The sequence below is a fragment of the Tamandua tetradactyla genome, chromosome 4 (assembly GCF_023851605.1).
Source record: "Tamandua tetradactyla isolate mTamTet1 chromosome 4, mTamTet1.pri, whole genome shotgun sequence".
In the NCBI taxonomy this organism is placed as follows: Eukaryota; Metazoa; Chordata; class Mammalia; order Pilosa; family Myrmecophagidae; genus Tamandua; species Tamandua tetradactyla.
The window spans coordinates 69275279-69302603 of NC_135330.1; the positions used below are offsets into that span (position 1 = coordinate 69275279).

General features: G+C 38.0%; 1 protein-coding gene and 1 pseudogene across 12 annotated transcripts in view; one reads left to right on the forward strand and one right to left on the reverse strand.

Moving 5' to 3' along the window:
- KCNH1 (potassium voltage-gated channel subfamily H member 1) overlaps positions 1 to 27325 on the reverse strand; it is a 560131-nt gene that overhangs the window by 332171 nt on the left and 200635 nt on the right. The gene's annotated exons all lie outside the window — the stretch shown is intronic.
- LOC143679227 (HORMA domain-containing protein 1 pseudogene) lies at positions 6692 to 27187 on the forward strand (annotated as a pseudogene).

Genomic DNA, 27325 nt, shown 5'->3' on the forward strand with positions numbered 1-27325 from the left:
ACGAACTTTGAGAGTTGAAGTTGAGAACAGAAGATACCAGGATATAGAAAGAGGGCAGAAATCGGGCATTCGATGCTGAAGGAGTACAGAATGTTCAATAGGATTGATTGTATAGATCCAGAAATGGATAGCACATACTGTATCACGGCAGCACAATATTTTAAGTACACTGAACAAAGATGAGTGTGAGTATGGTTGAAAGAGGAAGGTTTTGGCATGTATTACACTAGAAGGGAAGGTAGAAGATAAAGACTTAACTGTATAACTTCACAAAATCTAGAGTGGCCAATGATGGTGATTAAAAGTACAAATATAAAAATGTTTTTGCATGAGAGAGAACAAACGAAGGTCAACAGTGCAAGTTGTTGAAAATAGGATGGCATAAAAGGAAACAATATAAACAATGCAAACTAGGGTCTATAGTCAACAATACCATTTTAAATAACTTCCACAGAATGTAACAAAGGCATTATGCCAAAACTAAATGTCAACAAGGAAGGGACATGGAGGAGGGGTGAATGAATTCTTTGCAGAAGAAAAGGAATGTCTTCGTATAGATTATGGTAGTGAAGGCATGACTATTTACTTATATTGGATTAAATCATGTGTGAATAAAACTGTTTAAAGTTGAATAGAGAGAAACAAGTGCTAGAGAAAATGTGAAAAGATGTCTTTATTCACTGTTGTTAGGGAAGCTGAGAGATGCAGCTCCTCCAGAGGGCCGTGTGGTGGTTCCACAGGAAACTGGGGCGGGGTGCCATATAATCTTGCAACCCTGTTGCTAGGTATATACCCAGAGGAACTGAGAGTAGGGACATGACTGGACATTTGTGCACTGGTGTTTATGGTGGCAGTGTTCATGATTCACAATGGAGGAAGGTGGCCCAAGGGAACACCGAGGAATGGAGGGAGAACTGTGATGTTTACATACAACAGACTACTGAGCTGCTTCAAGAAGGAATGAAGGTGTGAGGCATGCAACTAGGTGAATGAATCTTGAGGACAGTGTATCGAAAGAAATGTCAGACACAAAAAGACAAATACTATCATACCTCACTCATGTGGACTAACTAAAATACACAAACTTGGAGAACTGAAGTTGAGAGCATGGGTTTCCAGGTTGGGGACTACTGTAAATGTTCCTAGATTGTAAGCTCTTACTGCAGTCACATATATTTAGGAGTTATAACTATTACTTCTAAATTCTGAGATGCTGAGCTATTTGTAAATAACCTGGTCATTCCCTGAAACTTTGGGTATTTATGTGACATCTGCGACTCAGAGCTAGAGCACTGAAGGTAAAAAGTCAGCTTTATCCTATTCGGCAATTGTTTAAAAAGCTGAGAAAGTGATCAGACTTCAACTACAGATATGAATGAAACTGCTCTCAATAGAACTAAGGTAAATAAAAATATTGGGTAAAGGATGATATGGCCCATATTTTCAAACTTGAATTTCTGTGTGAGACCAAAGGGAGAGATTTTATCTAGTGAAAAATTTACATTTTTGGTGGTAAATTAACTAATTTAACATGTATGATCAATTTACTTGAAAACCATAATTACATGGGGTCTTGAAAAGGGTGTGAAATCTTGTTGGTCTGTACAGGTTAATGTGATGCCCCAATACATCCCAGAATAATTTAGATAGAGAATAAAAAAGTATTTTGAAAAGTCCCCTTGGAGGATGGGGAGAAAAGAGGAAATATTCAACTTCCCTATATGTGGAATTCCTGATATTTTCACAAGCAGTGTGGACAACCAACTCAATAGGCAGAGCCCTCGATCTTGTGATCACCCCTATGAAGCTTATTCCTGCAAAGGAGAAGTTAAGCCTACTGTTAATTATGCCTAAGAGTAACCCCCAGAGAACCTCTTTTGTTGCTCAGATACGGCTTCTCTCTCTAAGCCAACTCAGCAGGTGAACTCACTGCCTTCCCCACCCCCTACACAGGACATGACTCCCAGGGGTGTTAATCTCCCTGGTAACATGGGACCTGACTCCTGGGGATGAGCCAGGATCCAGCATCATGGGAATGAGAAAGTCTTCTTGACCAAAAGAGGGAAGAGAGAAATGAGACAAAATAAATTTCAGTGGCTGAGAGGTGTCAAACAGAGTCGACAGGTTATCCTGGAGATGATTCTTATGCTTATATAGATATTCCTTATATAGATATAGACCAAGTTTATGGGCTATTGAAGAGGCTAGAGGGATGTACCTGAAACTGTTGAACTGTGTTCCAGTAGTCTTGATTCTTGAAGATGACTGTATAATTATATAGCTTTTAAAATGTGACCATGTGATTGTGAAAACTTTGTGTCTGATGCTCTTTTTATCCAGGGTATGGACAGATGAATTAAAAAAAATAAGGATAAAAATAAAATAAATAATATGGGGGATAAAGAGTAAAAAAATAGGTAGACTGAAATACCGGTGCTCAATGATAGGGAAGGTTAAGGGGTACAGGATGCATGAGTGTTTTCTTTCTTTTTTTCTGCATTGATGCAAATGTTCTAAAAATGTCCATGGTGCTGATATTGTGAGCCATTGTTTGTATACCATGGTTAGACTGTATATGTATGAGGATTTCTCAATGAAAATATTTTTTTAAAAAGAAGCTTCGCCATAGATTTCTCAGGATTTTCCAAGTATAGTATGATGTCATCTACAAATAATGAAAGTTTTACTTCTTCATTTCCACTTTGAATGCCTTGATTTCTTTTTCCTGACTGATTGCTCTATATTGTTGAATAATAGTGGTGATGGAGGGTATCCTTGTCTGTTCCCAACCTTAGGGGAAAGACTTTCAATTTCTCTCCATTGAGTATGATGCTGGCTATGGATTTTTCATATATGCCCTTTATAATACTGAGGAAGTTACCTTTGATTCCTACCTTTTGAAGTGTTTTTATCAGAAAAGGTTGTGAATTTTGTGCTTTTCCAGTATCAATCAAGATGATTGTGTGTTTTTTTCCCCTTCAATTTGTTAATGTGCTGTATTACACTGATTGATTTCCTCGTGTTGAACCACTCTGGCATTCCTGGTATAAACTCCAGTTGGTCATGGTGTATAATTCTTTTAAGGTGTTGTGGGATTCAATTAGCTAGTGTTTGGGGGGAGGGGATTTTGCATCTATACTCATTAGGGAGATTGGCTCGTCATTTTCCTTTCTTATAGTGTCTTTACCTGGCTTTGGTATTAGAGTGATGTTAGCTTCCTAAAATGAGTTAGGTGGTGTTAATTTTTCCTCAATTTTTTGGAAAATTTTGAACAGAATTGGTGTTAGTTCTATTTGCAATGTTTGATGAAATTCCCCTGTGAAGCCATCTGGTCCTGGGCTTTTCTTTGTAGGAAGACTTTTGATGATTGATTGAATCTCTTTGCTTGTAACCATCTGGTCCTGGGATTTTCTGTGCAGGAAGATTTTTGATGACTAATTGAATCTCTTTGCTTATGATGGGTTTGTTGAGATCTTCTATTCCTTCTTGAATAAGTGCAGCTTGTTCATGTTTTTCTAGGAATTTGTCTATTTCATCTACGTTGTTTAGTTTGTTGGCATATAGTTGTTCACAGTATCCTCTCATGACATATTATTTCTTTAAAGTCTGTGGTTATGACCCCCCTCTCTCATTTCTGAATTCATTTACTTGCATTCTCTCTTTTTTTTTTCCTTTGTCAGCCTAGCTAGGGAGCCATCAATTTATTGATTTTCTCAATGAATCAATTTTCGGTTTTATTGATTCTTTCTATTGTTCTTTTGCTCTCCAATTCATTTAATTCTGTTTTAATCTTTGTTATTTCTCTTTATCTACTTGCTTTGCAGTTCGTTTGCTCTTCTTTCTCTAGTTCCTCCAGGTAAGCAGTTAAGTCTGAGATTTTTGCCCTTTCTTCTTTTATAATATAGGCATTTAGGGCAATAAATTTCCCTCTCAGCACTGCCTTCGCTGCATCCCATAAGTTCCGATGTATGGTATTCTCATTTTCATTACTCTCCAGATAGTTACCGATTTCTCTAGCAATTTCTTCTTTGAAACACTGGTTAAGAGTGTGGTATTTAATCTGCATATACTTGTGAAAGTTCTGGTTCTTTGGTGGTTATTGACTTGCTGCTTGATTTCACTGTGATTAGAGAAAGTGCTTTGAATAATTTCAATCTTTTTAAATTCATAAAGACCTTTTTTGTGCCCCAGTATATGATCTATCCTGGAGAACATTACATGAGCACTAGCGAGAATGTACATTCTGGTGTTCTGAGGTGTAACAATCTATATATATCTGTTAGGTTTAAGTTCTCTATTTGCTTATTGATCCTCTGCCTGGTTGTTATATCTTTAGAGAAGAGTGGTGAATTGAAATATCCCACTATTATGGTTGTAAAGACTATTGCTCCCTTCAGTTTTGCCAACATCTGTCTCATGTACTTCAGAGCTCCTTGATTGAGAGCATAAACATTTATGAATGTTATTTCTTCTTGGTGAATTGTCCCTTTCATTAACATGAAATGTCCTCCTCTGTCTCCTGTGATGTCTTTATATTTAAAGTCTATTTTTTCTGATATTAGTATCGCTACTCCTGCTCTCTTTTGGTTACAGATTGCATGGAACATCTTTTTCTACCCCTTCACTTTCAATCTTTTTGTATCCTAGGACTAAGATGAGTCTCTTATAAGCAGCATACAGATGGATCATTTTTCTTAATCCATTCAGCTAAACTGTATCTTTTAATTGGTGAGTTTAGTCCATTAACACTCAGTTATTTCTGTAATGGCATTTCTTGAATCTACTATCATATCCTTTGGATTTTGTCAGATCTATCATTCTTTTCCCTCTTTCTCTTTTTATCCTTTGAGTACTCTTCAATTCTGTGCCTTCCTCCAGACCTGCCTTTCTTGACTTTTTCAATCACCCAACAGATCTCTCTTTAGTATTTCTTGTAGGGTTAGTCTCTTGTGGACAAATTCTCTCAGCTTTTGTTTGTCCGTGAAAATTTTAATCTGTCTCTCACTTTTGAAGGACAATGTGGCTGGGTACAGAATTCTTGGCTGGAAGTCTTTCTCTTTCAGTATCTTAAATATATCATACCACTGCCTTCTTGCTTCCATAGTGCCAGCTGAGTAATTCAAACTCATTCTTACATGATTTCCTTTGTATGTAGTAGATCACTTTCCTCTTGCTGCTTTCAGGATTTCCTGTTTCTCTTCAACATTTGCCAGAATGATTAGAATGTGTCTTGGAGTAGGCCTATTTGAATTTATTCTGTTTTGGGTGTGCTGGGCCTCTTTGATTTGCATATTTGTAAATCTATGCAAATTATAAGGGTTGGTAAGTTTTCCTCCATTATCTCCTCAACTAATCTTCTTAGCCCTTTACTCTTCTCTTCTCCTTCTGGGACACCAATGATTCTTATATCTGTGTGCTTTGTTTTGTCCATTATTTCATTGAGGTCAAATTCAAATTTTTCCATGTTTTTTGCCATTTGTTGTTTTGTGTATTCAAAATCAATTGTCCTGTCTCTAGTTTGCTTAATCTTTCTTCTGCCTCTACAGATCTGCTGTTGTGTGTCTCTAGTGTATATACTTGTCTACAACATCTTTAACTTCTGTGATATCTGCTTTTTTTCTATGTATTCTTTTGAATAATTCTTTATGCTCTCCTAGTGTTTTCTAGATTCCCTTTAAGTCATTAGCCAATCCACTGTATATATTTAGTAGTGTAGTTTGAATATCTTTGATTAACTGTTCCAAACTCTGTGTCTCCTCTGGTATTTTAATCTGATCATTCTGCTGGGCTACATATGTCTGCATTTTCATATGCTTTGTGATTTTCTGTGGACTTTGAGGCATGTAATTAACTTGATAGGACTACTTCGGAAGTTGATTTCCTTCAGCACTTTCAAGTTTTGCATCTGTGGGATGGACATGGAGCAGAACACAGGGCATGGGGCAGGGTACAGTGGTGTGGTAGCAGCTTATGGTGAGGGCTAGGTGCAGACAGGGATGCTATGCTGGTGCCTGAGAGCATGGAGTACAGTGTTCAGGGTTGTAGCAGGCAGGGCATAGACCATGAGGGCAGCATGCACCTCGAGTAGGCCTTGGAGTGCAGAGGTGGGGCATGGTGTGGGTGACATGGAGGCAAGGCACAGAGGGAGGTGGATCAGAGGGTCTGTGCAAGTGTGTGAGAGTGGGGACCTGAGGAGTGTGCATGTGCACTCATGAAGCATGGGGACTGTAGATATCGGGGTGTGGGGTTTGGGATACGGAGGATGGAGTGCTGGTGTGTGTGTGTATGAGGGTCAGGAATACTGGGCAGGATGCGGGTATAAGGGGGGGAAAGGTGCGAGTAACATTTACATGGGACGGGGACTGAGGACTCGAATGCTTGCAGGGGTGGGGCACAGGTGGGCAGGTCATGGTGTGGTTGGGATAAGGGGTGGGGGTGGGCCACCTGTGCACAGCTCATTGGGAGCGGGGGTGCCTGGCATGGATGTGCAGATGCAGGGTGGAGCAGGATGCACATGTGTGAATGCAGGGGGCGTGGGCTGGAGCAGGGTGCATGCATGTGTGGGGTGGGGAAGTAAGGCACACGTGTGTGTGTGTGTGTGTGTGTGTGTGCGCGCGCGCATGGGGGGAGGCATGGCATGGATGTGCATATGAGCACCTGAGGGTTGGGAGTTGGGGGCGAGGGTATACGCATGCGCAGGGCACAGGGGGACAGGGCCAGAACAGGGGTACACATGTGCATGGACCAGAAGCAGCAGGGTGGAGGGGTGGAGGGGTCAGGCTGCAGTGTGTGGTGTTATGGTAGGTGTGACCCCGTGTGTGTGCATGAGTGGGGCTGGGTGAGTGGTGTACAGATGTTCATGTACACAGGACTCAGCATGGGTGCCCAGGTAGGATTGCATGCATGCACAGGGCACTTGTATGCATGGCATGGAAGCTAAGGTGACGGCCAGGGGGGAGGAGTGGTGGGGGCAGGCAAGGGGCAGGGCACAGGTGCCCAGGTCCCAGCAGGGTGGGGTGGGGTACTTGGGGTGCTGATGGATGGGGCTTGGGTGTGTGGGGCACAGGGGTGAGGATGGGGGTGTGTGGCATGTCACAGTTCACAGAGTGGTGGCAGGGGATGGGGCCCAGGTGCATGTGATGCAGGTGGGGGGACCAATGTTCGCGGGGGGGGGGTGCACATGAGGGTAGCACGTTCAACAGCATGTCTTATGTCCTTATCCCAGTCTCCCTGTCTGTACACTCTTGAGGGCTCTGGGCCTCCATCTGGAAAGGGGCGTGTTAGGCTCCTTGTACTAGCTGGATGATTTTTGGTTCTCTGTGTCTCAATTCCTCAGCTTTTTAACCCAGGACCTTCCTATGTAATGTAGAAGAACCTCTCAGGTCACTTGCACCCTAGAATTGCTGTCCTAGTTGTTTTTCTGTCACTTCCCTAGTTGTTCCTTGGCGCATGGGAGAACTTAGCCTATGCACTATCCCAGAAGCAAATAATTAACTTTTGACATTGTTGATATTGCCTTTATATGTTTGTTTTATGTTTCTTTAATTTCTGCTTTCATCTTTATAACTGCCCTACTTTTTAAAGATTTATTCAACTGGATTGTTTTTTACCATAATTTGAGGGCTTATCTTATTTTAATTTTCTTCTTTACTAATAAAAAATATTTAAGACTAAATTATCATTAAGTAATATTTTAGCAAAACATCCCACAAATTTTGATACGTGGCATTTTCATTATCTCATAGATCTAAATATTTTCAATCTCCAGTGTTCGTTCTTCTTTGAGTTACAGGCATTTCGAGCAGTGTGTGCTTGAGTCAGCTCATATCAGCTCAAGAGAGCAATTGTTATGTTCTCAAGAATTTTGAGAGTTGGTTGTTGAACAGCCATTATTAAAAATAAAATTATATAAACTTATCATTAAATATTAAATTAAAATAAATTTAATTTTAAGTAATTTGTTGGCTATTATCTGTGTTCTTGAGGTTATTTATGTCTATTGTTTCTGTATGGTGGAAATACCATATACTGGAGTGCTACTTCATAGCTATTCTCAACTCTGCATTCAATTCTCTCACGTTAAAAACATGAAATTGGCTATGACGAGGGTATTTACACCATGGAAATTGGTAATTCTACAAAATTTTCCCCTGGGAATGAGTTGTGAAACATTTAAACATTTTCATATTATCTGAAATTCTTTTTCTAGTATAGATTATTTTATAACCAAGAGGAATCTTTAAGAATGCTACGTACTGAGAAAAAAGGATGGATTCTGCATCCATCCACTCAACTGGTCTGTCCTGAACAAACAGATGTCTTTAGAAGCATAAGTAGTTCACTTTCAAGGGTCAAGGGAAGGTACAGAAAAGACCCAATAGTCCTTAGAAATTCACTCAGGTGCAAGTGTCTGTGACCTTACACAAGCACTTTAAGTTCTACTTGTGCTGTCAGCTCATGCTCCCAACCCACTTTTTTTTTAATAATTAAAAAAATTAACTAACATAACATTTAGAAATCATTCCATTCTACATATACAATCAGTAATTCTTAATATCATCACATAGATGCATATTCATCGTTTCTTAGCACATTTGCATTGATTTAGAAAAAGAAAGACAACAGAAAAAGAAATAAAATGATAATAGAGAGAAAATAAATAAATAAATAAATAAAAAAGAAAGACAAAAAAAAGCCTATAGCTCAGATGCAGCTTCATTCAGTGTTTTAACCTAATTACATTACAATTACGTAGTATTGTGCTGTCCATTTCTGAGTTTTTGTATCCAATCTTGTTGCACAGTCTGTATCCCTTCAGCTCCAATTACCGATTAACTTACCCTATTTCTATCTCCTGATGGTCTCTGTTACCAATGACATATTCCAAGTTTATTCTCTAATGTCGGTTCACATCAATGGGACCATACAGTATTTGTCCTTTAGTTTTTGGCTAGTCTCACTCAGCATATTGTTCTCTAGGTCCATCCATGTTATTACATGCTTCATAAGTTTATTCTGTCTTAAAGCTGCATAATATTCCATCGTATGTATATACCACAGTTTGTTTAGCCATTCTTCTGTTGATGGACATTTTGGCTGTTTACATCTCTTTGCAATTGTAAATAATGCTGCTATAAACACTGGTGTGCAAATGTCCGTTTGTGTCTTTGCCCTTAAGTCTTCTGAGTAGATACCTAGCAATGGTATTGCTGGGTCATATGGCAATTCTATATTCAGCTTTTTGAGGAACCGCCAAACTGCCTTCCACAGTGGTTGCACCATTTGATGTTCCCACCAACAGTGGATAAGTGTGCCTCTTTCTCCACATCCTCTCCAGCACTTGTCATTTTCTGTTTTGTTGATAATGGCCGTTTTGGTGGGTGTGAGATGATATCTCATTGTGGTTTTGATTTGCATTTCTCTAATGGCCAGGGACGTTCAGCATCTCTTCATGTGCCTTTTGGCCATTTGTATTTCCTCTTCTGAGGGGTGTCTGTTCAAGTCTTTTCCCCATTTTGTAATTGGATTGGCTGTCTTTTTGTTGTTGAGTTGAATAATCTCTTCATAAATTCTGGATACTAGACCTTTATCTGATGTCGTTTCCAAATATTGTCTCCCATTGTGTAGGCTGTCTTTCTACTTTCTTGATGAAGTTCTTTGATGCACAAAAGTGTTTAATTTTGAGGAGCTCCCATTTATTTATTTCTTTTTTCAGTGCTCTTGCTTTAGGTTTAAGGTCCATAAAACCACCTCCAATTGTAAGATTCATAAGATATCTCCCTACATTTTCCTCTAACTGTTTTATGGTCTTAGACCTAATGTTTAGATCTTTGATCTATTTTGAGTTAACTTTTGTATAGGCTGTGAGAGATGGGTCTTCTTTCATTCTTTTGCATATGGATATCCAGTTCTCTGGGCACCATTTATTGTAGAGACTGTTCCGTCCCAGGTGAGTTGGCTTGGCTGCCTTATCAAAGATCAAATGTCCATAGATGAGAGGATCTATATCTGAACACTCTATTCAATTCCATTGTTTGATATATCTATCTTTCTGCCAGTACCATGCTGTTTTGACCACTGTGGCTTCATAATATGCCTTAAAGTCAGGCAGCGTGAGACTTCCAGCTTCGTTTTTTTTTCCTCAAGATACTTTTAGCAATTCGGGGCACCCTGCCCTTCCAGATAAATTTGCTTATTGGTTTTTCTATTTCTGAAAAATAAGTTGTTGGGATTTTGATTGGTATTGCGTTGAATCTGTAAATCAATTTAGGTAGGATTGACATCTTAACTATATTTAGTTTTCCAATCCATGAACACGGTATACCCTTCCATCTATTTAGGTCTTCTGTGATTTCTTTTAACAGTTTTTTGTAGTTTTCTTTGTATAGGTCTTTGGTCTCTTTAGTTAAATTTATTCCTAAGTATTTTATTCTTTTAGTTGCAATTGTAAATGGGATTCGTTTCTTGATTTCCCCCTCAGCTTGTTCATTGCTAGTGTATAGAACCGCTACAGATTTTTGAATGTTGATCTTGTAACCTGCGACTTTGCTGTACTCATTTATTAGCTCTAGTAGTTTCGCTGTGGATTTTTTAGGGTTTTTGACGTATAGTATCATATCATCTGCAAACAGTGATAGTTTTACTTCTTCCTTTCCGATTTTGATGCCTTGTATTTCTTTTTCTTGTCTAATTGATCTGGCTAGAACCTCCAACACGATGTTGAATAACAGCGGTGATAATGGACATCCTTGTCTTGTTCCTGATCTTAGGGGGAAAGTTTTCAATTTTTCCCTATTGAGGATGATATTAGCTGTGGGTTTTTCATATATTCCCTCTATCATTTTAAGGAAGTTCCCTTGTATTCCTATCCTTTGAAGTGTTTTCAACAGGAAAGGATGTTGAATCTTGTCAAATGTCTTCTCTGCATCAATTGAGATGATTATGTGACTTTTCTGCTTTGATTTGTTAATATGGTGTATTACATTAATTGTTTTTCTTATGTTGAACCATCCTTGCATACCTGGGATGAATCCTACTTGGTCAGGATGTATAATTCTTTTAATGTGTTGCTGGATTCGATTTGCTAGAATTTTGTTCAGGATTTTTGCATCTATATTCATTAGAGAGATTAGTCTGTAGTTTTCTTTTTTTGTAATATCTTTGCCTGGTTTTGGTATGAGGGTGATGTTGGCTTCATAGAATGAATTAGGTAGCTTTCCCTCCACTTCAATTTTTTTGAAGAGTTTGAGCAGGGTTGGTGCTAATTCTTTCTGAAATGTTTGGTAGAATTCACATGTGAAGCCGTTTGGTCCTGGACTTTTCTTTTTGGGAAGCTTTTGAATGACTGATTCAATTTCTTTACTTGTGATTGGTTTGTTGAGGTCATCTATTTCTTCTTGAGTCAAAGTTGGTTGTTCATTCCTTTCTAGGAATTTGTGCATTTCATCTACATTGTTGTATTTATTAGCATAGAGTTGTTCATAGTATCTTGTTATTACCTCCTTTATTTCTGTGAGGTCAGTGGTTATGTCTCCTCTTCCATTTCTGATCCTATTTATTTGCATCCTCTCTCTTCTTCTTTTTGTCAATTTTGCTAAGGGCCCATCAACCTTGTTGATTTTCTCATAGAACCAACTGGTCTTTTTTATTTTCTCTATTGTTTTCATGTTCTCAATTTCATTTATTTCTGCTCTAATCTTTGTTATTTCTTTCCTTTTGCTTGCTTTGGGCTTAGTTTGCTGTTCTTTCTCCAGTTCTTCCAAGTGGACAGTTAATTCTTGAATTTTTTCCCTTTCTTCTTTTTTGATATAGGCATTTAGGGCAATAAATTTCCCTCTTAGCATTGCCTTTGCTGAGTCCCATAAGTTTTGATATGTTGTGTTTTCATTTTCATTCACCTCGAGATATTTACTGATTTCTCTTGTAATTTCTTCCTTGACCCACTGGTTGTTTAAGAGTGTGCTGTTGAGCCTCCACATATTTGTGAATTTTCTGGCACTCTGCCTATTATTGATTTCCAACTTCATTCCTTTATGATCTGAGAAAGTGTTGTGTATGATTTCAATCTTTTTAAATTTGTTGAGACTTGCTTTGTGACCCAGCATATGGTCTATCTTTGAGAATGATCCATGAGCACTTGAGAAAAAGGTGTATTCTGCTGTTGTGGGGTGTAATGTCCTATAAATGTCTGTTAAGTCTAGCTCATTTATTGTAATATTCAAATTCTCTGTTTCTTTATTGATCCTCTGTCTAGATGTTCTGTCCATTGATGAGAGTGGAGAATTGAAGTCTCCAACTATTATGGTATATGTGTCTATTTTCCTTTTCAATATTTGCAGTGTATTCCTCACATATTTTGGGGCATTCTGGTTCGGTGCGTAAATATTTATGATTGTTATGTCTTCTTGTTGAATTGTTCCTTTTATTAGTAGATAGTATCCTTCTTTGTCTCTTTTACTGTTTTACATTTGAAGTCTACTGTTGGATATTAGTATAGCTATTCCTGCTCTTTTCTGGTTGTTATTTGCATGAAATATCTTTTCCCAACCTTTCACTTTCAACCTATGTTTATCTTTGGGTCTAAGATGTGTTTCCTGCAGACAGCATATAGAAGGAACCTGTTTTTTAATCCATTCTGCCATTCTATGTCTTTTGATTGGGGAATTCAATCCATTAACATTTAGTGTTATTACTGTTTGGGTAATACTTTCCTCTACCATTTTGCCTTTTGTATTATATATATATCTAATTTTCCTTCTTTCTACACTCTTCTCCACACCTCTCTCTTCTGTCTTTTCGTATCTGACTCTAGTGCTCCCTTTAGTATTTCCTGCAGAGCTGGTCTCTTGGTCACAAATTCTCTCAGTGACTTTTTGTCTGAGAATGTTTTAATTTCTCCCTCATTTTTGAAGGACAATTTTGTTGGATATAGAATTCTTGGTTGGCAGTTTTTCTCTTTTAGTAATTTAAATATATCATCCCACTGTCTTCTTGCCTCCATGGTTTCTGCTGAGAAATCTACACATAGTCTTATTGGGTTTCCCTTGTATGTGATGGATTGTTTTTCTCTTGCTGCTTTCAAGATCCTCTCTTTCTCTTTGACCTCTGACATTCTAACTAGTAAGTGTCTTGGAGAACGCCTATTTGGGTCTATTCTCTTTGGGGTGCGCTGCACTTCTTGGATCTGTAATTTTAGGTCTTTCATAAGAGTTGGGAAATTTTCAGTGATAATTTCTTCCATTAGTTTTTCTCCTCCTTTTCCCTTCTCTTCTCCTTCTGGGACACCCACAGCACGTATATTTGTGCGCTTCATATTATCATTCAATTCCCTGAGCCCCTGCTAAAATTTTTCCATTCTTTTCCCTATAGTTTCTGTTTCTTTTTGGATTTCAGATGTTCCATCCTCCAGTTCACTAATTCTAGCCTCTGTCTCTTGAAATCTACCATTGTGGGTTTCCATTGTTTTTTTCATCTCTTCTACTGTATCTTTCATTCCCATAAGTTCTGTGATATGTTTTTTCAGACTTTCCATTTCTTCCTTTTGTTCATCCCTTCCCTTCTTCATGTTCTCCCTAAATTTATTGATTTGGTTTTTGAAGAGGTTTTCCATTTCTGTTCGTATATTCAGAATTAGTTGTCTCAGCTCCTGTATCTCATTTGAACTATTGGTTTGTTCCTTTGACTGGGCCATATCTTCGATTTTCCTGGTGTGATTTGTTATTTTTTGCTGGCGTCTGGACATTTAATCAGATTTCCCTGAGTGTGAGACCCAGCAGGTTGAAAGATTTTCCTGTGAAGTTTCTGGACTCTGTTTTTTTAATCCTGCCCAGTAGGTGGCGCTTGTCTGACTGCGGGTCCCACCAGCAAAAGGTGTTGTGGCTCCTTTATTAATGCCACTATTGTTGTTTGGTTGGACCCAGTCCCTGCCACTGTCGGAAACTCCCTCCTCTCCCTCCGGGCAGCCGCCTGTGGGGGAGGGGCACCAGTCGCCGGCCACCGCAGCCTGGGGAACTCACCGATCCAAGACCCGCCGCCGGACCGGGAAGCTGCCCGTGGGGGAGGGGTGCCCGTCGCCGGCCGCCGTGGCTTGGGGAGCCCGCTGATCCGAGACTCGGAGCAGGTCCAGGAAGCCACCCACGAACAAGGGGCGCCGGCTGCCGCAGCTTGGGAAACTTGCCTCTCCGAGACTCTCAGCCGGTCCGGGAAGGAGGGAGGGAGGGGCGCCAGTCACCAGCCGCCGTTGCCTGGGGAAGCGCGTGCTGCTCGGGGAGCTCACCGCAGTGGAGTCTTGCAGACAGTCCAGCCAGTCCAGACTGGGGTACGCTGTGTGTCTGTTCCCTGCCGTGGCCCCGGGAGCTGTTCTGCACTGTTTCTGGTCACCTAGTAGTTGCTCTGGAGGAGGAACTAAGACGTGCGTACCTTACTAAGCTGCCATCTTGGCCCCCAGAATCCCAACCCACTTTTAAACAGTATTTTTTCTATCATTTTTCCCAAAACACCACCCACCAAGTTCTAATAACAGCATCTTATCTTTCAATAGTGCTTTATGAATCACAAAGCATTTTTATATCCGTATCTGTTAGTCTTCACAAAGACTACATGAGGTAGATTATCATGGAGAAGGCCACCTCCCATTCTGATGTCTGAAACTCACTGACCAGATTGTTCTCTTGCACATTTTATGAATTTAGACTTCAATTCAGTTCTTCTCCACCTTTGTAATTCCAGACTAGGGTGCTTTAATCTTTTTCTCGGTCCTCATCTAAAACCCTCTCCATCTCCTTAATGATTTCAATGCCCTAAAGTTATTTTTTAAAAGGCTTACTTACATGCTGAGAGAAAAGAAAAAGATAAAGCTCTAAGCTCTGTTTTTAACAAAGAAGCTGTCAGAATCTATAAGCCAGTTTGTTTTCTGATGAAGACAGTCATTTTAAGAGGCAGTAAAATGGAAGATTGATTTTTAAAATTAATTTCTCACTTCTGTAGAAAATTATCATCAGGGCAATAATCATTGTACACTGAAATTGTGTTTGCTTCATTGGGAAAGGTCTATATCTGCCCAGCAAGCATGCGTTCAAGTAAGAGAAGGACTAGAATGCATTCACATCAGTAATTAATCTAGCTGCTTTTTCAAGCAATCGAAAAATTTCAGCCTAAAATTTTAAGAAAATCCCCCAGAAGAAATCCTTTCTACAGTCTTACCTTTGACTTGAATTTTGTCTCATCTCTCTTTTCCTTTGCACTGTTGAATGTTTCAAAAGAAAAGTTTAACTGGCCCTCTATCCCCATCTCCTCAGTCCTCTATCCTTTGACATTTGGCACCCATCGTTTTAGTTCATCTGCTCTCTCGGTAACTCCCAATCATCAACTTTAATGACTTTTCCTCATTCTCTAGCACCCACAAGCATATGACTCCCATGTCACTGCCTTTAATCCAACTTCTCTCCAAAGTTCCATATCTTAATTCCAATCTGTCTTTTGAACATTGAAATGAGTCACACTGGCACTTCTAACTCAAAATATACAAAAGGGAAATGGCATAACATGAATACCTGTATTTCCGGTGTATGTTTAATAATGTAGCAAAAAGTGAGATCACCTTCTTTGTTCATGGCTTCTACACCTGTTCTCTTTCTTGTTACAGGAATTGTTATTTTCTTAGGCAGAAATTCACTGTCAACTGAGCCTCCTTTGTCTCTTAGCCCCACATCAAATCAACAAAAAATCATGTCAATTCAAGTTATAAAGTAAATCTCCCATTCATCCCTTCCTTTCATTTCAAATTTAAATTACATTGGCACTTCAAACTCAAAATATCCAAAATGATATTCCATTCTCATTATTTTTTCTTCACAGTGCCATATCTGTTTTATTTTAATAATTTTATAGCAACAGTAATGGAATTTTCAAAAAGTGAAAAAAAAAAGCCAAATTAATTTAATCAACCAAACAGGAATGTTCTCATCTGATGTATGATCAATATGCATATTTTTATACAATTTAATTATAGCAAACATTTAATTTTAAAGCCTGTTTACAAAAAATGCTGCTATGGGGGCAGGCCATGGTGGCTCACTGCCAGAGTTCTTGCCTGCCATGATGGAGACCCGGGTTCCATTCCTAGTGCCTGCCCATCCAAAAAGAAAAATGCTGCTATGAACATTTGCATATATGTTTTTTTACAGCCCTAAGGCACAAAAATTTTCTCCTATGTTTTTGTTTTTGTTTGTTTGTTTGTTTGTTTGGCATGGACAGGCTCCAAGAATTAAACCCAGGTCTCTGGCATGGCAGGTGAGAATTCTGCCACTGAATCACCATTGTACCACCCCTCTCATATATTTTTTTGTAAAACTTTTATAATTTTATCTCTTACATTTAGCCTATTATACATTTCGAGTTCATTTTTGTGTATATGTGAGGAAAGGCTAAGTATCAGGAAAACTAATTGTCCCAGCACCATTTGGTAAAAAGACTATCCTTTTCCCCAGTAAATTGCTTTTGGACCTTTGCTGAAAATCAATTATCATAAAAGACTTATTTCTGAATACTCAATTCAGTTCCTAGAAATCTATATGTCCATCTTTCCGCTAATACCACACTCTTGATTATGTGCTTTTATAGTAAATTTTTAAGTCAATCAGTACAAGTCTTCCAACTTCATTATCCCTTTTTAAAATTGCCTTTGGTTTTTCTAGGTCCTATGCATTTCCATATAAATTTTAGAATCACATTATCAATTTCTACCAAATTTTTGTTGAAATTGTGATAGGGATAGCATTGAATATATAAATTTGGGGAGAATGTCCACTGCTCTAGTTTGCTAGTGCCGGAATGCAATACACCAGAGACGGACTGGCTTTTAATAAAAGGGGATTTATTTCATTAGTTCTTCAGAGGAGAGGCAGCTAACTTTCAACTGAGATTCTTTCTTATGTGGGAAGGCACAGGGTGATCTCTGTCAGCCTTCTCTCCAGGCCTCTGGGTTCCAACAACTTTTTCCAGGGTGATTTCTTTCTGCATCTCCAAAGGCCTGGGCTGAGCTGTGAGTGCTGAGATGAGGTATGCGGAGCTTTTGGGCTGTGCTATGCTGAGTTCTCTCATTTAAGCACCAGCCAATTAAGTCAAACATCATTCATTGCAGCAGGCATGCCTCCTAGCTGACTGCAGATGTAATCAGAAACAGATGAGGTTCACATACCATTGGCTCATGTCCACAGCAACAGAACTAACTAGGTTCCTTCACCTGGCCAAGTTGACAACTGAATCTAACTATCACACCCACCTTGACAATATTGAGCCTTCCAATCCATAAATATGGACTGTCTTTACAGTTATTTGGGCCTTCATTAATTTCTCTTAGCAATGCTTTGTAATTTTCAGTGTATAAGACTTTTGTGTATAATTCTGTGTATAATACTTCTTTTGTTAAATTTATTCCTATTTTATTCTTGTCATGCTATTATGAATGGAATCATTTTCTTAATTTTATTTTTTAAATTTGTTGTTGTTGCTTGTATTTATAAATAGAATTAACTTTCAGTACATTTATATCTTGTATCCTATGTTAATAAGCTTGTTTATTAGTTTTAGTTGTTTATTAACAGGTTCCTTGGAAAAGTATACACACAAAATCATATCATGCTAATAATGACCGTTTTAATTCTTTTTCTCCAATCTGGATGTCTTTATTTAGCACATGCTTTCTCTCTCTCTTCCTCCTTGCTTCTCACCATCCTTCCGTCCTACCCTACCTCTCTCCCTCACTTCCTTCTCCTTGCATTTCTGTATTGAACTAGCAAGAACCTCCAACACAAATCTGAAAGAGGTGGTAACAGTGAACAACCTTATCTTGTCCCTGAGCTTAGGAATAAAGCATCCAGTCTTCAACCACTGTGATGGTAACTGTGTGTATTTCTCTTAGTGTTCTTTCATTGGGTTGAAGTTCTTTTCTATTTTTAGTATATAGAGAGTTTTTTTTAAATCATGAATTGATGTTAGGGTTTACCAAATACTTTTTCTACTACCTTTTTTCCTCTCTATTCTTCAGATTAATTTCTACTGATCTATCTTCAAATTCACTTATCTCTTTCCACTGCTACCTTAAATCTTGCTCTTTAGGCCCTCTAGGGAATTTTTCAGTTTGGTTATTAGGTTTTTCAATTCTAGGATTTCCACTTGGTTATGTTTTATAATTTCTAAGCTCCTTAGTTACTGAGTCATTGTTGTCATATTCTCTTTAAATTTTTTAAACATAGTTTCATTTAGCTTTTTGAACAAGTTTATAACTTCTTTGAAGTCTTAGACTGATGAATCCCATATCTGAGGACACTTAGAGGCTATTTCTACTGACTGCTTATTTTTCTATGTATGGGTCACACTTTCCTGATTCTTTGTATGTCTCACAATTTTTGGTTGAAAATTGGACATTTTAGATAATATATTGTAGAGGCAGGGAAGAGAGGGAGAGAAAGAAAGAGAAAGAGATAGAGAAAGAAAGAAGAGAGAAAGCCTCTCTTGTAGGGTTTGTTGAAGAACTTCATTGGAGTTGCCAGCCTCACAGCCTGCCCTACGGATTTTGAACTCTTACATCCCTACAGTTACCTGAGACATTTTAATAAATCTCATATTTACAGATATCTCCTTTTGGTTCTGTTTCTCTAGATAACCCTAACTATTACAAGTAGCCTCAAGGTTGGCCAGGAATATGTGGCTAGCTTGGACCCACACCAGTACTTGCTGCACAGGTGTGCAGCCTCAGTCAGGAATGTGCTGGCCCTAAACACAAGTGCACCCTCAGGCTACCAGAGACATTGGCTTTCTCCATTCACACTACCACTAAGAGTGTCACTTCCACCAACAAAGCTGCTGGGTGTAGGCATCACTTACCCCTTCAAATCAAGTCAAGCTATTGACCTGAAGCAGCTCAGTTGCTGGTCCACAGAGCTTACCTGCCTTGCCCTAGAAGAACCTCAATGCCAACTGAGCTACAGGGAAGGAAGGGGCTATGGGAAGAGCCCTGATCAAGAACTACTGTTATTACTTGAATTCACTGGTTTTTTCAAGTATAAATGCTCTTCATATTGTTGTATAACGTCAGTTAATTCTAGAATACAGAAATCATTGTTTTTGTCAATTTTGTCTAGCTTTTTATAGTTACTGTTTGAAAAGGATTTGTCTACATCCTCACTTGCCCACAGCTAGCCCATATCTTAAATTTCTCATTATTGCTTCATTTAGTATTTGTAATTACTAGTGAGGGGTTGAATGTTTTCTTCTATATTATACATATTTCCCTTTAATTGAATTTTCCATTCTCCTATTTTTCTCCTAGCCATCTTGATATTTTTCTTATCTCTGAGAGCATATTATTGATATTAAACCTGTCTATACATCTGATGTCTTAATTCCAATTATTTTATAATTTTTCCCTCAGAAGCTTTTTATTTCAAGCTTTAGTGTATTTTCTGGTTCTTTATACCTCAGAAAGTTTTCCAGTCACTCTTTACTAAAAAATTTACTAAACTCTTTACTATTATAGTTTATTAACTAATCTCCTGGTCTCCCACCTCCAGCCTACCCTCCACTGTGCCTTTCTTACAGAGGTAAGACATTCACTAAGCATTTAATAAATTATTTATAATAAGAGAAATACTAATAGGAAACAATACCAATTAGTGAAATACACTAACAGAACATAATGCAATTTTATTATATTTAGTGCAATATCTTTCACTTCTGCCAAGAGGTCCTAGGAGAATAAATAAAAATAACTGGAGACATCTGTAATTGGGGAACACTGTTAATATGTCATCAAAATGCTAAAATATTTAAACAATTGGTTTATATAGTTTTGTCCCTCCTCTGTCCAGCTATTCAATCTCATTTTTACTTGAAATTACTTCCTTCATGGGGTTCAAACTTTAGTCAATGCTTTGTCAGAAAAAAATTAGTAAATGAGTACAAGGTAAAACTAGATAACAGAAAAGGTATATGAGCTTAAATGTAACCCTGATCCCCAGGTCAAGACACGATGAGGCAGTCATGATGGAGAGGACTAGACAGGCCTGTAGATCAGAGAAAAGAAACTTTTTTAATGGGCACTAACAAGAATTTACTTGATGATAACAGGGCTTGCTGCCACAAGTAATCCTTCCTAGAACTAACTTAACCAAAAATAAGAATTAAAGGAAACATGTTGTTGAGAGCTTGATGTCTGCTATTCTCCAGTGCCCTATCAAGAAAAAGTCAACCTAGAAGATTATTGGGGTAAAAGTCATGCAAACACAAAGGAACTGTTAAAAATCTTACAAAAGCATATTGGTGAAAGATAATATAGAAATAGTGCACACAAACAAACAAGTAGGCCAGAGAAAGCCAAGAGAAGGAATAATTGGCAATATTTTATGATACAATCTAAGACCAAAAGAGAATCTGTCTCCTGCAGCTGAATTCTCCGGTCATAAGAAAGCTATCAGCCACAATTGTCAGAGAGAGTCTATGCAGTTCTCTGTTCTGATTCTACGCTTTCTAGAGGGATATGGCACCTGACGCTTTGGAGAAGCAACAAGATAAGTTATGAGGATTGAACCTCACAATATATTAAACAATGTGTAAGTCGTAATCAATTACTCTCTCAACAAAGCAGACACTACTACCTACATTTCAGAGATAAAGATACTGAGGTTTAGGCACATCCCTCCCTTGGCAAGCCCGCATTAACTAACGTGTACTCTCTTTGATAAATTTCTCTTCTAAAAAACTTTAGTAGTAGAAGACCTAAATAGATGGAAGGGCATACCGTGTTCATGGATTGGAAGACTAAATATAGTTAAGATGTCAATTCTACCTAATTTGATTTACAGATTTAATGCAACACCAACTAAAATCCCAACAACTTATTTTTCAGAAATAGAAAACCCAATAATCAAATTTATCTGGAAGGGCAGGGTGCCCCCAATAGCTAAAAGTATTCTGAGAAAAAAAAAAATGAAGTCGGAAGTCTCACGCTATCTGACTTTAAGGCATATTATGAAGCTACAGTGGTCAAAACAGCATGGTACTGGCATAAAGATAGATATACTGATCAGTGGAATAGTGCACAGTGTTCAGATATAGACCATCTCATCTAAGGACAATTGATCTTTGATAAGGCAGTCAAGCCAACTCACTTGGGACAGAACCGTCTCCTCAATAAATGGTGCCTAGAGAACTGGATATCCATATGCAAAAGAATGAAAGAGGACCCATATCTCACACCCTATACAAAAATTAACTCAAAATGGATCAAAGACCTAAACATTAGACCTAAGACCATAAAACTGTAAGAAGAAAATGTAGGGAAATATCTTATAAATCTTATACTAGGCGGTGGTTTCCTAGACCTTACACCCAAAGCAAGAGCACTGAAGAAAGAAATAAATAAATGGGAACTCCTCAAAATTAAACACTTTTGCACATCAAAGAACTTCATCAAGAAAGTAAAAAAAACAGCCTACACAATGGGAAACAATATTTGGAAACAATACATCAGATAAAGTCTAGTATCCAGAATTTATAAAGAGATTATTCAACTCAACAACAAAAAGACAGCCAACCCAATTACAAAATGGGCGAAAGACTTGAATAGACACTTCTCAGAAGAGGAAATACAAATGACCAAAAGGCACATGAAGAGATGCTCAATTTCCCTGGCTATTAGAGAAATGCAAATCACAACCACAATGAGATATCATCTCACACCCACCAGAATGGCCATTATCAATAAAACAGAAAATGACAAATGCTGGAGGGGAGGATGTGGAGAAAGAGGCACACTTATCCGCTGTTGGTGGGAATGTCAAATGGTACAACCACTGTGGAAGACAGTTTGGCAGTTCCTCAAAAAGCTACATATAGAATTTCTATATGACCTGGTAATACCATTGCTAGGTATCTACTCAGAGGACATGAAGGCAAGGACACAAACAGTCATTTGCACACCAATGTTTACAGCAGCATTATTTACAATTGCGAAAAGATGGAAACAGCCAAAATGTCCATCAACAGACAAGTGGCTAAACAAACTGTGGTATATACATATGATGGAATATTATGCAGCTTATGAGACAGAATAAATTTATGAAGTATGTAACAATATGGATGGACATTAAAGACATTATGCTGAGTGAGATTAGCCAGAAACAAAAGGACAAATACTGTATGGTCTCACTGATATGAACTGACATTAGTGAATAAACTTGGAGAATTTCATTGGTAACAGAGACTATCAGGAGATAAAAATAGGGTAAGATATTGGGTAATTGGAGCTGAAGGGATACAGATTTTGCAACAGGACTGAACATAAAAACTCAGAAATGGACAGCACAATACTACCTAACTGTGATACCATTATGTTAAAACACTGAATAAAAGAGTATAATTCCTTGGTTGCCCAAGGGGTGAGGGTGGGAGGTGTCTTTCATTCTACCTGCTAGGTGGAGCTTTAAGAGGAGAATAAATCACTAAGCAATGAAAAAAAAAAAATAACACTGAATGAAGCTGAATGTGAGAATGATAGAGGGAAGAGGGCTGGGGACACAAATGAAATCAGAAAGAAAGATGGACGATAAAGACTGAGATGGAATGATCTAGGAATGCCTAGAGTGTATAATGATAGTGACTAAATGTACACATTAAAAAATGCTTTTGCATGAGGAAGAACAAAGGAATGTCTTTACTGCAGGGTGCTGAAAATAGATGGTAATTAATATTTTAAAATTTTACCTTATGTGTGAGACTAAAGCAAAAAATGTTTATTTGGTACAAAATTTTTATTTTGACTAGTGCATTTCCTAATATAACTTATGTAGACAGCTTAACTTAACACCATAAATACATGGAACCTTGGGTAGGACATGAGATTTTGTTGGTTTGTCCAGAGTGATGCCCCTATAAATCCCAGAGTGATTTGAACAGTGATTAAAAAAGTATTTGCAAAGTCCCCTTCGGGGAATGATGAGAAAGGGGGAAAATTCAACTTCCCCAAGTTGAATTCTTGATATTCTCACAAGCAGTGTGGACAATCAAAGCTATTGGCGGAGCCCCCAATCTTGGGAATTTGTTCATATGAAACTTAACCCCACAAACGATAGGTCAAGCCTACTAAAAATTAGGCCTAAGAGTCACCCCCAAGAGAACCTCTTTTGTTGCTCAGATGTGGCCGCTCTCTCTCTCAGCCAATATGACAAGCAAACTCACCACCCTCCCCCTGTCTACGTGGGACATGACTCCCGGGGGTGTGGACCTTCCTGGCAACATGGGACAGAAATCCTAGAATGAGCTGAGACTCAGCATCAAGAGATTGAGAAAAACCCAGAATGAGCTAAGACTTGGCATCGAGGGATTGAGAAAACCTACCTGACCAAAAGGGGGAAGAGTGAAATGAGACAAATAAAGTGTCAATGACTGGGTAACCTTGTGTCTGATGCTCCTTTTATCTACCTTGTCAACAGATGAATAAAACATATGGAATAAAGGGAAAAAAAACTTTCCTAGTAGTCCTAAAAACAGAAAAGAAAAAGAAATTTGGAAAGAGAAAGAAAAAAAAAGAAAGTTACTAAGGCTTAGTTAGAGATGTTACCCAAGAGTCAAAAGGTTATCCTAGAAGCTACTCTTACACATTAAGTAGATATCACCTTGTTAATCAAGATGTAGTAGAGAGGTTGGAGGGAACGGTCTGAAAATGTGGAGCTGTGCTCCAGTAGCCATGTTTCTTAAAGATGATTGTATAATGATATAGCTTTCACAGTGTGACTATGTGATTGTGAAAACCTTGTGTCTGATGCTCCTTTTATCTACCTTATCAACAGATGAATAAAACATATGGAATAAAGGGAAAAAAAACTTTCCTAGTAGTCCTAAAAACAGAAAAGAAAAAGAAATTTGGAAAGAGAAAGAAAAAAAAAAAGAAAGTTACTAAGGCTTAGTTAGAGATGTTACCCAAGTATGCTAGTTCCAAAGCCTTTGCATTTCCCACTATGGAAACTTTTCAAATCTTCATTTGAAATTGAGAAGGTTCTATGAATATTCAATAATGGAAACTCTTATATCCCTCTCTTTAATTAATTCTCTGGCTTTCTAGATCAAACCTATTTCCTAAGTGGGGGTAACTTATGCTAAAGTCACTCAGACAAGGCCACTCAAGAACTTAAGTAGTGCCAGACAGATAGTACATACAGCATATGAAGGGTAGAGAGAACTAGGCAGGGAGTCTGATCTATGACTTATTATACACATCAGCCATGTTGCACTACACTCCCAGGGAAGTGATTGCCAAAGGGATCCCTAAGCACTAGGGATGTGAGTGCTTCAGGAACGACAACTAGTTCGAGGGACTCCTCAGCATATTAATGAGACATAGAAGAAAAAAAAAGAATCATCCCTTATCACACCATGGCTATATGAAGAAAATCACCAACATGAAAAAATAAGAATCAATGTTTGGTTTTCTTAATGATTGAGCAGGAGCAAGTGTGGCTGTCCCAAGTGAATCTAGTCATTAATATGGGGAAATTTTTCAATATAAAAATCTCTTGGCTTGCTAGCTGTAAACACTATTTCAGTTAGGAATGATGTAATCTGAAACCAGGTTCTCCTTTTCTGTAATTATGCTCAAATTGCCCAAAGTCCATCTGTACAGTCAAAATGAAGCAGAAATGGGGCCAGCACTCCAGTAACTCAAGCAAAACTTCTCTGGAAACTAAGATTTTTTTCTATACCAGAATTGTGCCCTTTCTTTCAACTGCCTTCTCTTCCCACTTAGTTTCTAGAAGTTGAGACTGTTTGGAGACAGAAGAAGGAGCTAGAACACCAGAAGATGTTCAAGGTCTAAAGCAAGGGTTGGGACCAGGGAATGCAAATGTGTGGACACAGGCATATTTCCCCATGTGTGCAAAAGTCTGATGTGTATGAAGGAGAAGGGTGTAGTTAGTTTGAAAGGAGGCCAAAGCAAAGATCATCTCAAACCAAAAAGTAAAAAAAAGGGTCAGGAATAAATTAGCCAAGAATTAAAAAATTGTCCTAGGAGTCAAGAAATCTGATCTTTAGCAACACCAACAATAAGTCTGAACAAAATAAGCTCCTAATCCCTATCCCTTTTTCATAAAATTCTAAATATCCACTTAGGATGTTGATAATAAAATTAAATAATAGCAGATAAATGATGTGAAAAGTAATAAAAGCTTTATTATTGAAAGACATGATAAGGATTAAAATTCAGACGAACTTAAACTAACTAAGTCCATTGTAATAAGCCATTGCCTGGTAAATCAATCTCCTGATAGCATGACAAATATTTAGGAGTAACACATTAGAAAGTGTGGCATCAAGACATAATAAATTATTATAATAGTTATTTTTAAAACCAGAATATAGTACTGTATTCTGTGAGAACAGAAAACTTACAAGCACTCTACACAAACATTTCTAATATATAATGTCCAGTAGGGAAGCAGTGCTCATCTTCTAGTGGAATGAAAACAAAGAAAATCATATTCCTTCTCTAGAAGAAAAAGAATAAAATGGAAGTTACACTTTATGCCATGCTGCCTGCTTCAGACTAAGCTTGACAATATTTAATAAAGCGAGTAAATTTCAATCAATGCAATGGCATGGTGGCTGACTGTGTCTCTATCAAAGCCTGGAAACTGACATGCTTAGTAGTATGCAATGGCAGACATATCTCCTTAACATTGAGTCACAACCAGGTGAGATGCTGAGTAAAGTCACAGTGACAAAGTGTTGAACAGGAAATGAACACTAGGTAGCTCTGTTTTGTTGTTTTTTTGCAAAAAATGGTGCTGTTAATACACATTTTAGGTTGCTTTTCCAGGAGTGAGTTGGGCAAAAGAGCAGCATTTTTACATTCTCTGCAGGTATCCCTATGACCATGAGCCAGCCTACAAAGTGACAAAAGAAAGTTCAGGGCACCAGGATTTATGCTTTTTGATGCACCCACACAGGGGCCACTCTCTCTCAAGTTCAGGATTTTTAAAGATGTTAATGTGTGATATGCTATGGGTGAAATACTTCCAATGTGTTTACAAAGCAAAAGGTAAAGGTAAAAGACACCAAACATTAATTGTGAACAGAAATAGATATCAAAATCCGTTTGTGAATTTTCTTGATATGGCTATGAATTGAGACTTGTTCCCCGGGTAGGATATATAAGCATACCTGGTATTAGAGTCTATCAGTTTATGTACTTGAATATTGGAGTCATTCTGACATCTATGTAGGTAGACACAAAAGTGCTGTCATCAAGGAAATATCCTCCAAAATATCAAACCCAAAGAGCCATACACCTCATAAGGCAAAATACCTCTTTAAATCAGGCTCTTAATAAAAGAATACATGATATTGAACAACAAAAATGAAAAATGCTGCAAAGCAATTGGGATCTGGAGTATCTCGTGCATAAGCACTTCAGGAGATTGAAAACAGTCAAAGTTGCCAAATGCTATGACAATCATTTGGGCTACCAGGATAGTCTATAGGTGTCAAGATAGCTGCTTCTGGAGAAAGCTCTCTCCCACAGGAAACATCAAAATGTGACTGAAAAAAGGAAATACTTGAACAAGAAAATGGCCACTGCACAGATGCCGAGAACTTCCATGAGTGCATTGGTATTTACGAGGCTTCTATCATTTCAGTATCCTGCATCACATATTTGAGAGGAGTATTTCCAGGATGTGCTTATGCAACAAGACAGCTAGATGATTTTTGCGTCAAAATTCTGAGAGAAGATAAAAACTGTCCAGGATCAACACAGTTAGTGAAATGGATGCTAGGATGTTATGATGCTTTACAGAAAAAATATGTATACACTAATCCAGAAGACCCTCATACAATTTCAGAATGTTGCCAATTTTAATTCAAGTACACCAGTAATGGACCAGTTATGGACTTCATAAGTAAAAACCAAAGCAATGAATCTAGCATGTCATCTGCTGACACCAACCAAGAAAGCAAGTATTCTCCTCATTCACAAGATTTATATTCTAATGTAAAATCTGGAACCTTTACTAAATGATGTTTGTTTAACCATGAAATTTTTTACTATGATGAAGTTACACCCCCAGATTACCAGCCTCCTGGTTTTAAGGATGGTGATTGTGAAGGAGTGATATTTGAAGGGGACCTGTGTACTTAAATGTGGGAGAAGACCTTTTTATATCTTCAAAGTAAAAGTGACCACTGAGAAAGAATGAATAGAAAACACTGATTCAGCCATACTATCATCGAAACAAATAAAAATACCACTTAAAAAAAATTCTGATGGACAAAGATG